We start from the raw sequence: 13,919 nt of genomic DNA on the forward strand, positions 1-13,919 counted from the left end.
CTGCAGCCGCACCCAGCACTGACAACCTGGCACTCACTGTGAGTACGGAGGACGTCAGAAGAACACTCCGCAGGGTCAACCGCAGGAAGGCTGCTGGCCCAGATGGCATCCCAGGGAGAGTATTGCGGGACTGTGCAGACCAGTTAGCGGAGGTTTTTAGCGACATCTTTAACCTCTCTCTGTCAACGTGCACTGCCCCCTAAATGCTTTAAGACTGCTACCATCGTGCCTGTACCCAGAAAAACATCCATTACCAGCTTGAATGACTATAGACCTGTTGCTCTCACTTCAACGGTGATGAAGTGTTTTGAACGGCTGGTCCTGGCCCACATTAAGTCCTCACTCCCATCCACCCTGGATCAGCATCAGTTTGCATATAGAGCTAATAGGTCAACGGAGGATGCCATCAACATAGCTCTGCATTCTGCACTGACACATCTGGAGCGTCCTGGCTCATATGTGAGGATGTTATTTGTAGATTTTAGTTCTGCATTTAATTCCATCATCCCCAGCAGAATGGTGGACAAACTGTCTGATCTGGGTGTTAATGCAAACACATGCGGATGGATTAAGGACTTTTTAACAGACCGCCCACAGACTGTCAGGATGGGGTCCAATTACTCCCCAGTCCTGACGCTCAGCACAGGAGCGCCACAAGGATGTGTGCCGAGTCCCATCTTGTATACAATATACACTTATGACTGTATACCAACACACAGTACAAACAGGATCATCAAGTTTGCGGATGACACGACTGTGGTGGGACTGATAAACAACGATGACGAGTCTGCCTACAGAGATGAAGTCCAAAAACTGACTGTCTGGTGTACTAAAAACAACCTGGTACTCAACCCATCAAAGACAAAAGAACTGGTCGTCGACTTCAGGAGGAAGAGAAGAGAGGAACCTGCTCCCTTATACATCAAAGGAGACATGGTGGAGAGAGTCACTGGCTTTAAGTTCCTGGGAATAAACATCTCCCAGGACCTCAAATGGCAAATGAACACCGTCACTCTCGTGAAGAAGTCACATCAGCGGCTGTATTTCCTGAGGTCTCTGCGGAGACCAAACGTCTCACAGCCGCTGCTGCTGTCCTTCTACCGATGTGCCGTGGAAAGTATCCTCTCCTATGGAATCCTGGTGTGGTTTTCTAGCTGTACTGTGGCGGAGAGGAGGGCGCTGCAGGGAATTATAAAAACTGCACAGAGCTTTACAAACGCTCAACTGCCCTCCTTGGATGATATATATAGGGCCCGATGCTTGCGCCGGGCCACAAATATCAAGCAGGACAAATCCCACCCTGCCAACCACCTTTTCACTCTGCTACCCTCTGGGAGGCGATTCAGGTATCTGAAGGCTCGCACCGGTAGACTAAAAAATAGTTTCTACCCATGTGCGATAAAAGAGCTTAATTCCAACAGAGAACATTGGGGAAGCAAAATGTAATTCCAAGAAATGCCGCCAAATTCTTTTAAATTCTTTTAAATTCTTTTAAATTCTTTTTAAATACTTATTTATTATTTTACTAATAAGTGTACATATGTGTCAATGGTTGTCGTGTTTGTATTTTTTTAACCGGAGGAGATGTAATGGAATTTCGTTGCACAGTATTGTGCAATGACAATAAACGTATTCATTCATTCAAGACAAGCCAAATGGCCACTACAATGTTCTCTAAAGTTGCTTCCTGACCCTCTGAGTTCCTGCAGCATTTTGTGTCTTTTAAAACAATACTGTGTACTGTTTCATTCTGAATATGACCTAAAATGGATGAAGGAAAAATATATAGTTATCACAGCATTCACTGCTCTGTGGAAGATATGTATGTACTGTGCATGTTATTTGAACAAAACTAACTCCGACTGTTGAGGTCCCCGAGTCCCACAGCAGAGAAACAGTACATTCAATCCAAGTGAACTATTCTGGTGTTCACATTCTAAGTTTATCCCTAATGCTCCATCAGCAATACCACCAACACCAACATTGTAACATTATGTGCCATTTGTATCTTTGCCACCTCTAGACTTGATATTTTTAAAATATCCTGGCCTGCCTCAACATTCTCCCCTCTTAAAGCCTGAGCACATCCAAAATCTGCTGTGTATTCTAATTCATACTGGTTCCTGTGCACCCATCACTTCTGTCTTTATTAATCTGAATTGGCTCCCAGTCCTAGTACACTTAACTTTAAAATCCCCAAAATCATAATTTTGCCCATTGCATCACTTCCACAACCATTCAGGATCTCTATATCCCTCCAATTCTGTCATTGTTTTTGATTTCCTTCATCCATAGATGGTTGTGTCTTAAATTGTTTTCTGCCTAAATTCCAAATTTTCCTCCCTAAATCTCATAACCTCTCTACCTCCCCCTTCCTTTAAGACATTACCTAACACTTGCCTCTTTTTTTTCCAATATCTAATTGAACTCGGTATTAACTTTTGCTCGGTAACGCCTACAAAGAGTTTTGGGACTTCACTAAAGAAGCAAACATATTTTATCGTGATCTTCTAGTTTGTTCTTGTTCACTAGTTAAATGAAATATTAATCATCTACAATGCACATGTAATAATTCCTCTGCCATCTCTCCCCTAGATTGTTTAAAATACAAAGACCTGTGAAGAAGTAGTCCATTTTGAATATGAAGACACAGTCCATTTTAACTTAGCATTTTATCCATTCTGATGTGATTAGTGTGCCAATTTATCAATTATCTCACTCCTCCTGAACATAACATCCTTAATGTAAGTTCTGAGTCATTTTTAATATATTGCATTTTGTTAATCACCCTGGTAAATATTGGTATCGATTTTATTGACACTTGTACTCATAACCTTGTGTAGATCTTCAGTTAACAATTCCCATTCTGATTTTCATTTTATTATTTTGTGTCTGCAGAAGACTTCACTATTTCTTCTCATATTGCTTGACAATTTAATTTTGCAGTTCCTCTTTGGGATCTAAGTTGACTTTAACTTCTAACCTACCTCTTATTCCCTTTACTCATCCACGGTCTTGATGTTATAATGTGCTCAGAATTGGAGGATTTTATTTATTTGGGAACTTTAGGAAGTTGTATCATAGGCATAGATTTATTTTTAAGAAGAATATATTTTGAATAAACATTTGAACCCTCTATTGAAATATTGAACAAAATGCATTATCTATATATCACAAAAAGTATGATCTTGACCACTTCCTGTTGTTCTGTATATTGATTTTAGATAAAACGCTGCCACTTGCGGTTGTGATTTTTGGCCATCTTACCAATAAGCTGCCTTGCCTTTGGTTTTGAAAGTGCTAAAGTAAGCTGCCTTGCCTTTGGTTTTGAAATTGCTAAAGCAAGCTGCCTTGCCTTTGGGTTTGAAAGTGCTAAAGCAAGCTGCCTTGCCTTTGGTTTTGAAAGTGCCTAATTAGAGCTGCATTGCCTAATTAGAGCTGCCTTGCCGAATTAGATCTGCATTGCCTAATTAGATCTGCCCTGCCTTCTATATAATTAAAAGTCAAATCTTGACCACTTCCTGTTTGCGCTTTATATTGATTTTAGAAAAGACGCTACCACGTACGGCTGTGATTTTGGGCCTTCTTACTCAGTCCCCCTCCGCTCATCAGGTGCCGGGGATTTTTCACATCTATGAAAAATAAAAGAGATATTAGTGTTTTAAAAATGTTGAGATTCTATCTCCTGTCAATCACGCCATGAAGGCCACGCTCCTTCGGGTGGGAGGGGGAGGGACTATAAAACCCAGAAATGTGGGCGTGGCTCAGTCTCTGCAAGATTGGGAAGGGAGAAGTCAAGAGTCGCTGTCTTTAGTGGCCTTGCACCCTGCTTGAAATGGTATGAATCTGTTCTTGAATTTGGTGCCCTTGCACCCTGCTTGAAATGGAATTTCAAGGAATAGCCGTGAGTCAACTGCGAGCCTACCAGCCGTGAGTGAGTGAGTTGACAGCAAAACAGGCTTGAGTGACGAGGCCGCCAGCCCAAGAATCCATTCGGCTCACAATGTCCATACTAGCCCTCTGGAAAGCAGTCCCTTCAGCGCACAACACCCATACTGGTGTTCCAGAAAGCCCTCCCCCCCCACTGGCCACCAATATTGGAATTGGTGGAGAGGTGGATTATTGTGTTGGGGAGCCAGCCCTCCCGTGTGATGCTGGGACGCAATGGGTCCCACTTAGTCTAGTATATATATATTTTTCTCCTTACCTCACAACCGCTTTAAACTTAATTGTTTCTCTTCCCAGTGCACCGCTTTGATCTCTCTCTCTGACTTACATCTTCCTCAGTCTCTATAACAATTGCATTAAAACATTTCAAGATACTTTGCAGAGACTGATGTCAGATAAAAATTGAGATGGTGAGCAATAAAATAAGAATGACATGGCAGGCAATCAGGAAACTTGGGACAAAACTTGATAGATTTCGACATCAAATGAGAAGAGATAATTAGAGTACTTTTGATAAAGGATCTTGAACCTGAAACTTTATCTCTACTCCCCTTCCCACAGAAGCTAATGGACCTGATGAAAGCTTCCAGCTTGTTCTGTTTTTAGCTGTGATAGATGGGTGGTTGTTTAAGGAGGGAATTATTTAGTATAGGGCCTTGGCTATTGAAGGTACAGCTGTTGTTATGATGAAATAAAGAAATATCAAGAAGCTGAAATTAAAAGAACATAAAGCATTAGGAAAGAAGGAGATAGGGAGGAAGAAAGACCACGGTAGGACTCAAAGTAAAGGAAGAGACTTTTACCATATGGGTTTACAAGTTCAGAGCTAATGATTGAATACACTGAGTGAGTGATGGAAGAAGGTACAGCCAAGACTTTCAAGGATTATAAACCATAAGACATAGGAGAAGAATTAGGCCATTCAGCCAATCAAGTTTATTTTGCCATTCCATCATGACTGATTTATTTTTCCTTCTCAACCGCATTCTCCTGCCTTCTCTCTGGAATGTTTGGCAATTAATTCCACAGAATCTTCGACCTATGAAGAAGGACACTTGAATTGCAAAGACACAGAAGGGTATGGACCAAGTTCTGGTAATTGAGATTAAGAAAGATGGTATCATAATTGTCAGCATTGATGTGGTGAACTAAAGGGCCTGTTTCCATTCTGTATGACTATGGATAACATTTAACAGGAAATAGGACTATGTTTGAAACCTCATCATATTATGATTTGTATTGCTTTTATATATCTTTATAAATAACACATTACAATTTTTGGAGAAGAATAGAGGATTTTACATTTTAAACAATTGGACATGTGAGGAGAATCTTTCCAGATTGAGTATAATTGGGATCAGAAAATTACAGCCTATTGTCACGGTGGCGCAGCAGTAGAGTTGCTGCCTTACAGCGAATGCAGCACTGGAGACCTGGGTTCGATCCCGATTACAGGTGTCGTCTGTATGGAGTTTGTACCTTCTCCCCGAGATCTGCTTGGGTTTTCTCCGAGATCTTTGGTTTCCTCCCACATTCCAAAGTTGTACAGATTTGTAGATTAATTGCCTAGTGGGTGTAGGATAGTGTTAATGTGCGGGGATCGCTGGTCGGCACGGTCTCAGTGGGCCGAAGGGCCTGTTTCCGTGCTGTATCTCTAAACTAAAATTAGGGGTTTCTAAGGAGAATAGGACAGGCATTTGAGACCGAACAAGTTGCAATGCAAAGAGAAAGAGTGTGCAATGTCAATATTGCCCACTTGGAGCCAAAATACACATGATGAATTGGTAGAACCTCTCCAAGCAGTAATTATTCTAACATCCACTGTGTCATACTGACACCATTTAATATATTCAAAGCAAAAATAAAATCAGCATTCATGACTCAACAACTGAAAATGTGCAGCCCTGTGTAAGATGTAATATTTATTTTTGCATTATTCCACGAGAGTGGCATAGTGGCACAGCGGTCGAGCAGTGCAGCGCCAGAGATCCAGGATCTAACCTGACTAAATGTACTGTCTGTACACAGAGTTTATATGATACCCCTGTGACTTTGGGTTTTCTCCAGGTGCTTTACCTTCCTCCCACACTCGAAAAACGTACAGGTTTGTAGGTTAATTAGTTTATATAAATTGTCCCTAGTGTGTAGGATAGTGGTAGAGTATGGGGTGACTGCTGGTCCCAGCAGACAGTGGGCCGAATGGCCTGTTTCCATGCTATAGCTCTGCAATAAAATAAAGTAAAGTAACTCAGGGACATTGAAAAATAGGATTTTACTTCGGAGTCACGTGAGTGACTACGTGAAGAACCCCGTACAGCCGCACGTGCTTCATTACATCAGACGCATTGGTGCAGGCGACCGGTTGGAGCAGCAGGAGCTCCTCCAGCGTGGTAAGTTTAAACTTCAGGTAAGCTTGTTTTTCTTACCTGTTTTTTCCTTGCAGGAACCTCTTGTTCCAGAGGCTTCCTGCCGGAGGATTCACGACGACCGACAAGGGAACTAGCTATGGGCTGCGGGGAAACCCCGGTTCTCGCCGCGGGAGTGGATAGCTGGGAATGTCGGGTTCATGAAGTCGGTCGCTGACGGGGTGGTCAGTGACTTCCAGGTGCTCCGGATGCCGTGAGGGTTTCCCTCCGATAGGCACATAGACGCTGGTGTTCCCGGGGAGGGGACCTCCAGTAGGCCGGGTGTCGGGAGGGTTTACCCTCCAATATAAATATACATGCTGGGGTTCCCGGGGAGGGGACCTCCAGTATACCGGGTGTCGGGCGGGTTTCGCCCCCCAATATAATATAGATGCCGGGTGTCGGGAGGATTTTCCCCGATATACACATAGATACTGGGGTTCCTGGGTAGGGAAATCCAGTAGTTATGCGGCTTTCAGACCGCAGGGGTCCCCAGGAAAGGGGTTAAACGGACCGGAACGGTCAGCCCTGGTGCCGGTAGGGTTTTTTCCCTCCGGTAATATATAAGGGTGCTGGGATTCCCGGGGGAGGGGAAATCCACCAGCAATGCGGTGCCCCGACCGTAGAGGTCCCCAAGATATGGGGTAAACCGACCAAAGTGGTCAGTCCTGGTGCCGGGAGGGTTCCCTTCCGGTAAAATGAAAAATGTGGAGGTTGACCAGGATGGAGCCCTATTGAGAGGAGGCTCAAGCTAGATACACTAAAACAGCAGGAGTTATGTCAGTGCGGGACTATGGGAGAGTCCGCGCCAGCAGCACGGCTGCTTAAAGGGGATGCTGAGTCTATGGCAGTGTTGGGCAGATGGGGGAGCCCGTGCCAGCAGCGCCTTGTAACAGGGCTGCTTTATGGGGATGCCGAGTCTATGGCAGGGCCGGCCTATTGCTCTCGGCCACGCCAGCAGCGCCTTGTAATAGGGCTGCTTAAATGTATGGCAGCAGCACCTGTAGAAGGGCTGCATTATGTCTCCCTCATGGAAGAGGTGAGTTTACCGGGGCATTTCTGACCCTGAAGGGTGGGCCAGTTGGAGAGGCCGTGCCAGCAGCACCTTGTAATAGGGCTGCTTGATGTCTCCCTCATGGAGGAGGTGAGCTTACCGGGGCATTTTCTAACCCAGAAGGGTGGGCCTGTTGGACAGGCCGCACCAGCAGCGCCTTGTAGTAGAGCTGCTTAATGTCTCTCTTATGGAAGAGGAGAACATGCCGGGTCAGTGTAAATCTGATGCCGAGGCTGAGGGTATAGCGTGGAGCATACCTCAAGGGATGAAGGGCGCATGTCAGAGGTACGATTCCTGGCAGCAAGGTTGCCATCCCAACACAATGCAGTGAACACCGCTATCAGGGGAGGCTAGAGCCACCCACCGAATCTTCTATTCAGGTAAGACCTATTCCACAGGCAAAACCTGAAGGACAAAGCATAAGCTGTTGGACCAATTAGGCCAATGACGAGCAAGGCTGCATAGTTTAGGGGACAACGCACCCCGCGGCTTAATCGGCAGTAAGCGGTTCACTGAAGCTGGTAGCAGCATGAAAGCTGACCAGAGTTACTTTACAACTAGTGACCACGAACAAGTTGGTAAGATTTACATTTGGTTGCACAATACACAAATGATTGAGACATTGTCAACTACTCAGAGGCATTTTACCCAGGTAAAACTGGACATTACTAGTATTCCAAGAAGGTTGGAATTTGGCCAGAAGAGTGTTGAGCCATGTCCAGTATTTTAGCCAGGTTTGCCTTCGAGACTGGCTCGGAGATATGGGGAATTGTCTTTCAAGGCAAGGTCAGAATTATGGCAAGAGTTGTCTTGGGACATGTGAGAATTATCGGAACCGGGCCAGAGTTGCCGTTCAGGGCCGACACGAAATGATGGCAGGCGTGGCCTGCTCATTATGAAAGAAGGGTGATCAAACTGATTTCATAGGGTTTTCCATGTACAATGATCATCAGAGATATTTGAAGGCATTGCTATGATGAGGCAATTTAACAGTATGATGACAATAAATCATTCAAAGGACTACTCAGAGTTCAAAAACACTTGTGATGTATTGTCTGGATTATATTTTGACACTTTATTTGGCTAAAATCCACTTTTCAGTCGCAAGCTACTTGAGAAATTGTTCTCCCCTATCCAGTTAAACTAAGTTGTTATCAAATGGATAGTTGGCCTGGGACTCCGCCCTGGTCAACAAATTGGAGTCAATAGAAACCTGGAACAGCCTTGTTGTTATAAAGCGGTTTCTATTCATTAGACTAACTGGCAATGTAATAGATGTGACGCAGCTGTGCAAGTGGGAGAACTGACAGCATGCTTAATGGCAAACTATAAAGGGCCATGAAGGTCATTGATAACACACCTTTGCTATTACCAGCTGAAGCTACTAAAGTCACTATGATGGACAAACAGTATTCAGCATTGCTCCAGTAGTTGATCAATAAATATGTCATTATATTGCAAAATGATGCTATGGCCTAAGGTGGGAAAATGCGAATGTCATCTCTAGTTGGAGGTGCAGGAGATTTGCATTATTGGTATCAACTATCTATAGACCCTACGTGCATTTTATGGGTTAAAGAGTGAATGAGCAAATATGCACAGCTGCATGCTCAACTTCATGTTGATACACTATGATGTGGCAGATGATAAGCACGAGGGTGCACTCAAGTAAAAGATCCTGTAAAAGGTACATAATCTCATTTGCCACTGGAGTATCATTAAGTACAGATCAATGACAACACAGAATGGGTGTTGGACCACACAGTATTTATGAAATTCTGACTCAATGCAACACCGAACATAGATATGTTGTTTTCATGCTAATTCAAAGGTTGCAAAATATGTGGCATAACAGTGGCGAAAGATCCATTCTCGCTACAAGCAGGAGGAATGGTCTTTTATGTCTTCCTCCATTTTGCTTTATGTCGGGTCTTGAAATAAAGTCATCAAGAGCCCGCTTTAGGTTCCAGCTGTGGAATTGGCCTATGCAGTTTGATTCCCGATTTGTCGGGAATAACAATAATGCAACCTTATATGGTTATTTTAAACATAACTTGCTGGTTCAGTCTGTGGCTTGAGAAATCAGCCGTTGCATGATAAAATCAATTTATGTTCTACAGATTCTCAATAGACTGCTTACGGCTTGGGTTGTCACACCTATTTCTTGTATGTATTCACAGTGCTGGAATAGTACCAAAAAGCAGTACTTTGCTTCTTCAGGAGATGGGAAGCGTTTGTTTAATGCTCATGTTACGTTTAAAATGGTACAGATTCTGAGCTATTGCAGTTCATTTAAATGGTCTTTGACATTAACTGTGCCAAGGTGCTTTCCATCAGACTTACTGCAGCTAACGAGGTCCACTTTGTTGGGTTCACCTCGGATATTGAGATAGAAAAGGGTATCTTTTACACAAGTTTTCATAGGACAAGTACAATGCAGTATGGGAGGTTGACATGGTGTTAACACTATTTCACCAAGGGGTTCCAGCTACATTCTTATCTTTGACCTGACCTCATTAGGTAGTTATCCTCCTGGCGCTGGTTAGCGCAACAAGTCACTCGCTACATTATTGTGACAGGAGAGGATGATTACATCTGCAAATATATGCATAGTATTTTATGCTATCATTTATTTAAGCAGAGCAGTAGGGGTGTCAGGTCTCAAAATAGTTCGGCATACCCAGGGACCTTTCGTTATGTGAGGACACACGTATACAACAATACGTCAAGGTCACCAAGAGCCTTCGATACTCTGAGCTAACTATGATTGTTAGTTACAAAAAACGTCATAAGAGGGGGGAGATGCAACGAGACCTGGGTGTCATGGTACACCAGTCATTGAAAGTAGGAATGCAGGTGCAGCAGGCAGTGAAGAAAGCATTCATAGTTCATATGTTAGCATTCATAGCAAAAGGATTTGAGTATAAGAGCAGGGAGGTTTTACTGCAGTTGTACAGGGTCTTGGTGAGACCACACCTGGAGTATTGCGTACAATTTTGGTCTCCTAATCTGAGGAAAGACATTCTTGCCATAGAAGGAGTACAGAGAAGGTTCACCAGACTGATTCCTGGGATGTCAGGTCTTTCATATGAAGAAAGACTGGATAGACTCGGCTTGTACATGCTAGAATTTAGAAGATTGAGGGGGGATCTTTTATTTTATAGAAACTTACAAAATTCTTAAGGGGTTGGACAGGCTAGATGCTGGAAGATTGTTTCCGATGTTGGGGAAGTCCAGAACTAGGGGTCACAGTTTAAAGATAAGATGGAAGTCTTTTAGGACCGAGATGAGACAATCATGTTTTACACAGAGAGTGGTGAATCTGTGGAATTCTCTGCCACAGAAGGTAGTTTAGGCCAGTTCATTGGCTATATTTAAGAGGGAGTTAGATGTGGCCCTTGTGGCTAAAGGGATCAGGGGGTTTGGACAGAAGGCAGGGATGGGATACTGAGTTGGATGATCAGCCATGATCATATCGAATGGCGGTGCAGGCTCGAAGGGCCGAATGGCCTACCCCTGCACCTATTTTCTATGTTTCTATGTTTCTATGTAAGAACGTATCTGCTCAGATCTTGCCAGGTGTTAAAACGGAGTTGAGTTATGCAAGAGTAGATACTGATCTACTCCACCAAGGCTGCTATAACAGCAGCAGCAAGGGTTAATTACGTTCCGATGGACCACATCCTAAAGGCTGTAGCGTGGTCAAACGAACAAATTTTCAAACATGTTATAATTACCCGTTGCCAGACCAGGGGTATTTCTCAACTTTATTTTATGTTCTGTCATAAGTTCCATCCGGATAAGAGATGTGACTATTGTTATTATTTATTTAACAGCATCAGCATGTTTAAATCTATGTCATGATGGTATGCATTATGAATGTTTTCCCTCATTTGTCAATGGAGCAGTTGTGGTTGTGTAGACTTGTTTCTCACGGCATGAAATCACAGAGCTTTGAAATCTTCACATAGTCACTCACGTGACTCCGTAGTAAAATAGTAAGATTAAACGAGAACTTACCAGTTTGAAGTTTGATCTTTATTTTTTGAGGAACTACGATGAGGGACTACGTGCCCTCCGCTCCCAGCCCTCATTAAGGTAATCTGGTAGTTCTAGTCTTCTTTCATCTTACTATTATACTTCAGTCACTATTATCTGTGATTTCACACCGCTGCTTTGAAGATTGGCGCACGTGCGGCTGTACGGGGTTCTTCACGTAGTCCCTCATCGTAACTCCTCATAAAATAAAGATCAAACTTCAAACTGGTAAGTTCTCATTTAATCTTACTATTAAAACACAGAATTCTGACGCCGTACTGCTCGACAGCTGTGCCACTATGCCACTCTCGTGGAATAATGCAAAAATATATATTACTTCTTACACAGGGCTGCACATGTTCAGTTGTTGAGTCATGAATGCTGATTTTATTTTTGCTTTGAATATATTAAATGGTGTCAGTATGACACATTGGATGTTAGAATAATTACTGCTTGGAGAGGTTCTACCAATTCATCATGTGTATTTTGGCTCCAAGTGGGCAATATTGACATTGCCACACTCTTTCCCTTTGCATTGCAACTTGTTCGATCTCAAATGCCTGTCCTATTATTCTTTTTTCCCTCCTCTTTCATCCTCATTTTTCTCTTTTTACTTCCTATCTTTTACTTCCTTATTCTTTTTCTTTCTTCAGACGGGTCTGAAGAGGGGTCTCAACCCGAAACGTCGCCTGTTTCCTTCGCTCCATAGATGCTGCCTTACCCGCTGGGTTACTTCAGCATATTTGTCTACCTTTGATTTGCCAGCATCTGCAGTTCCTTCTTAAACTTTTTCTTTCTTTGTTCTTTTTCTCTTCTTTTCTTCCTTCTCCCATTGAATCCAGAATAGATGTTAATTTTCCCTGATCTGTCCATGTTTTGACCAAGACACTTTAAGATATCATTTGCCTTAGTCACACACATTCTATTTCTCCCATCATGGCTCAGTTATCTACTTTGTTTTTGAGTGAGAAGGTTGTAGTTTCTATACTCTCCAATTACTGATGAAAGAACGCTGCATCAGAGGTGCTTCTTCAACATGCAGAATTTTAATCTGTACAACAATAAGAAAAATAAGCTAAGGTCTCCATAGGATAACTTACAGAATTTCACCATATCAAGAACTAGAGAACAAACAAGACCTGCTGTTATGCAATGACATAGGAATGACTCAATAAAGAAGGTACATCTTGGTAGCAGTAATCATCATAATATCATTGAAGTTTACATTCAGCTTGAGGGTGAGAAAAATAAATCAAGAACCAGTATTTTAAACTTAAATAAAGACTATAATGGCATTAAAGCAGAGCTGCTTGAAATAATTTGGCAAATTAGATTAAAAAATTAATACATTACAATACTCTGGCTGATATATAAGGAGATTTTTCAGAATTCCAAGTACAGTACCCACAATTTGAGAAATTCCAAGTACAGAACCCACAATTTGTGATTAAGTAAGAAAGTTGTGTAAAACACATTCAATGGCATAAAGGTGAATGGGTTAACACAGTAAGTAATAGACTTAAGGTGATAATTTTTGTTGATTAATATTGGAAATGTAAGAAGAAGGGTGATTAATTGATTGGGTACTTTGCATTTGTCTTCACTATGATGGGTATAAATAACAACATGGAAATAGCTGTAAATCAAAAACTGGAAGTGATAAACTACTGTAATAATGCAATCAAATGTTGTACACTGGGTTGTGGGACTGAGCAAGTTGTTGTAGTTGCAGATAAAAAGACTTCAAGCCCTGATGGACTTCACCCTGAAGTGTTAAAAGAGGTAGCTAGCCAGAAACGGCGGCATGGTGGCACAGCAGTAGAGTTGCTGTCTTAAAACAGTAGAGACCTAGGTGCAATCCTGATTACGGGTGCTGTATGTACGGAGTTTGTACATTTTACCCATGACCTGCGAGAGTTTTCTCTGGGTGTTCCGTTTTAAGATCATAAGAGATAGGAGCAGAATTAGGCCATCGGCCCACCATGTCTACTCTGACATTCACTCATGGCTGATCTATCTCTCCCTCCCTCCTAACTCTGTTTTCAAAGACATACAGGTTTGCAGGTTAATTAGCTTTGGAAAATTTGTAAATTGTCCCTATTGTGTATAGGATGTATTAGTGTGCAGGGATCGCTGGTCAGCACAGACTTGGTGGGCCAAAGGGCCTGTTTCTGTGCTGTATCTCTAAATAATAATAATAATAAATACTTTATTGATCCCCTCAGGGAAATTCAGATGTCCAGAAGCCCCCAACCAACAAACCCACAGATTCAAAACGAACGCAGACAGAAAATACATAGAATACAATGTGGACACTACCTGAGAGCAATAAATACTTAAAAAGACCAATAATTAACAATTAAAAATTAAAAATTGCAAAATGCATCCCCCTACAGCCTAGCAGTCCGAATTATAAAATCTAATGGCTGCAGGGGTGAAGGATCTCCTAAACTAAGCTAAAGAAAGATAAATGT

Source organism: Amblyraja radiata, chromosome 6 (assembly GCF_010909765.2).
Source record: "Amblyraja radiata isolate CabotCenter1 chromosome 6, sAmbRad1.1.pri, whole genome shotgun sequence".
NCBI classification, from domain to species: domain Eukaryota; kingdom Metazoa; phylum Chordata; class Chondrichthyes; order Rajiformes; family Rajidae; genus Amblyraja; species Amblyraja radiata.